Source organism: Gekko japonicus, unplaced genomic scaffold, assembly GCF_001447785.1.
Source record: "Gekko japonicus isolate JY-2015 unplaced genomic scaffold, Gekko_japonicus_V1.1 scaffold1022, whole genome shotgun sequence".
In the NCBI taxonomy this organism is placed as follows: domain Eukaryota; kingdom Metazoa; phylum Chordata; class Lepidosauria; order Squamata; family Gekkonidae; genus Gekko; species Gekko japonicus.
The window spans coordinates 398,499-401,624 of record NW_015177040.1 but is presented as its reverse complement, the minus strand read 5'-3'; the positions used below and the strand labels follow the sequence as shown (position 1 = coordinate 401,624).

At 48.5% G+C, this 3,126-nt stretch overlaps 1 pseudogene; it reads right to left on the bottom strand.

Annotated features, from left to right (window-relative positions):
* Positions 1 to 814: 814 nt before the first annotated feature.
* On the bottom strand, positions 815 to 971 carry LOC107124545 (annotated as a pseudogene).
* Positions 972 to 3,126: the final 2,155 nt, after the last annotated feature.

Genomic DNA, 3,126 nt, shown 5'->3' with positions numbered 1-3,126 from the left:
CGTAGTTCTCTCAGCCCCAAAAACTAAACCTAGCTCACCACAAAAAGAGCTAAGAGTTTCAGGCTGCCAGACAATCTTTGGATCTCCTGGCTATACTATATCCACTGCCGTACGATAATTATTAATTATTATTTATTTGATCTGCCAGGTCAAGGGTGTATTTTGTATGTTTATCTGGTGCCATCAATTGACATTGCTTTCTACAGAACAACATGAGCACAGAAGACAGGTCTTCTGCCTTGGAAGACCTTATAATGGTAGTTCTGCTGGGGGGGGTACATCAATGGGAAAGGAGGGGAGGGGAGGGACGGGACGGGCAAGAGTCACAAATATGGCAGAGAGCAGGAATGGAAGAGGCATAAATATTTAGATATGTAGAACCCACTTTTCTCCCCCAATGGGACCCAAAGCAATCAACAATAGCATTCTCTCCTCTTTCATTTTACCCTCACAACAACCACTCTGTGATGTAGGTTAGCCGGAGAAAGGGTGATTGTCCTAAGGCCCCCAAGTAAGCTTCCAAGGCAGAATCGGGGTTCACATGTGGGTCTCCCAGATCCTAGTCTGATACTCTAACCACTAAACCACACTGCCTTAATGTCTAATGGTGGGAATATAAGTTTTTTAGTTTTTTCCATTATTCGGTTTTAATTCTTTTTTTAAAAACACTCTTGTGAAAATAAAGGTGTATAAAAGAAAATATGCACAACGTGAGTCAGCTTTGAAAATGGGGCCGTGGTAGGTTGGTAGCAAAGGGCCATTTGGGGTCTCAACTCAGGACAAGATGCGCCACAAGGGTTGGAGCAGCTTCTCTCTACAAGCCTTGCTTGGCCCTTCTCCAGTGCCTCCTTTTGGAGTTGAATCTGATCTTATTGCCAGTTTTCATATGGATCCATTGTGGGATGGGCCGGTTCTGTTTCTGCTTCTTAGCAAGAAACCATTTAATCTTGAACGTCTTGTGGGAGGACATGGCCAAGATCTCACAGCCGGTCACCACAATGTCGCAGCGGAAGTGCGGAATGTAAGTTTTATGAGTGAAAAAATTATCCTGTGAGAAGAAGAGTCCCATGCAACTCAAAAGGGCCCTACCGTATCTTGCCAGCACTGTTGGTGGAATAAAAGTTTTCATTAGGATCAGGGCTATTTTTGGGCAGGAACGGAGTTCCAGCTGGCTCCCAAGTTGGCCACGCCCAGCAGGAACTCATTAGCATAATAGGTCACACCCAACAACAGAAACTCATTAGGATTGGCTACATTAGGGGTGTGTGGCCTAACATGCAAAGGGGTTCCTACTACAAAAAAAGCCCTGGGTTTTGACAACAAGGTAAACAGAATAAGAAGCAAAAGGTGGGTGTGGCTGGATGATCACACTTCTGGTAACGTGGGGGTGTAGCCTAATATGTTAATGTGCTGTGCTGTCAGGGGTGTGGCCTAATAGGCTGATAAGTTCCTGCTGTTGGGTGTGGCCTATTATGCTAATGAGTTCCTGCTGGGCTTTTTCTACAAAAAAAGCCCTGATTAGGATCATTTTGGGATGCAACCTACCTCTGTTAAGAATCTAAGCAACATGACAAGGCCAGGGCCAGTCTTAGCCGATGGGTAAGTGGGGCGGCTGCCCTGGTCCCCATGCTGGGGGTGCTGACCAATGTTCCCTCTAAGCTGTGGAGTCTTGTGAGCAAAAATTCTACTTTGTGAGCTACTGGCATTCAAGTTGTGAGCAAGTGATTTGGCTTCTGCATATATTAGTCTGCTCTGGAGCCATCCTCCCTGAGCGAAGATGAAAATGTGTGTGCTAGAGGCTAAAAAACTGTGAGCTAGCTCACACTAACTCAGCTTAGAGGGAATACTGGTGCTGACTGCCCACAGCACCACACCAACCCTGGCTGAGGGGGGACAGGAAGCAGAACAGGCTTTTGCCACCGTTGCTTGTGTCTGTCAAGTTCAGGCTTAGGCCGCTAGCTTCCAGCTGCACTTCCCGGCGCCCACCTCTCCTAGGGCAAGGGCAACCCTTGTTTGGCCTTGTGGGGGGGTGGCCAACCCTTCTTGTTCCTCTGCCGGCACGACAGCCAACCAAGCAGATTATTCTGCAGAAGAGGTCTCCCCTAGACCAGGGACAGGCAACCCCTGGCACGTATGCTGACTGGCAGCACAACAGCCCATTTTGCTTGGCACGCAGGTCCAATTCTCTGCCCAGGCGGGCCCAAGATGTTGCCAGGGCTGCTGGAGTCAGCAGCATGCAAGAAGGTTACAAGTATGGCCCAGTGCCCCTTATCACCTCCTGCATCTGCACAGCTGCCAGCCAGATCTGAGGCAAGCCAAGCCTTTTCCAGTTGCCCCCCCCCACTGAAAGTTCTGTTCCCGGGGGGTGAGTGGAATGTCAGTACTAGCCCAGAGGACAAAGGGAGGGCTGGCAGAGGCGAGGGGGGGGGGATCGGCAGAAATCATTACCCCCTCTTCTGCAAACAGAAAAGTTTTGTTTTGTTTTCAGGAACAGTGTTGTAGCCCAGAGGCGCTGCCTTACTCTCGGGTAGCCCCAACAGTGGGGCACCCCACTTCTGACCTGAACCAGAGACCCACAAATTCAGGCCAAGGAAGGCACTCTTAGCCTGAAACACAGAGCTAGCCACAGCTTTGCAAAAGAGTTTCCATTTTCAGGTTGCACAAGGCAGCCCTCGAAGCAATCTCTAGTCTTTCCCCTCCACCCAGCAAGGTATGTATATGAAACAATGCTGAGTTCCAACAGGTACAGTATCTGCATTACTAAAGCTATTCAGTAGCCAGCTGGCAAATAGCCCTTCTGTCTCCAGAACTTCACGTAGCCCTTTTGTGTGATACCTATGTCTATGAGGAAATCCTTTGTCTCCACAACTGTCCTTCCTGCATCATGATACCGAGATAAACCAATCAAACATTCAAATGTTTAATGATCCTTCCTAACGCTAATGAGAGAATCATTTCCCACCTTTTGTGTAAATCTGGGAACATATTCACCCTGCCTCGGCAGGACCATCAGTGGTCATCAAACACATTTAGCCAGCTCCAGTAGAGCCATCCAACACCTGGCTAATCTCATCAATGCTATTGTGAATCCAGACTCTGCCCCTCTGTAACCTCATTGGTCACACC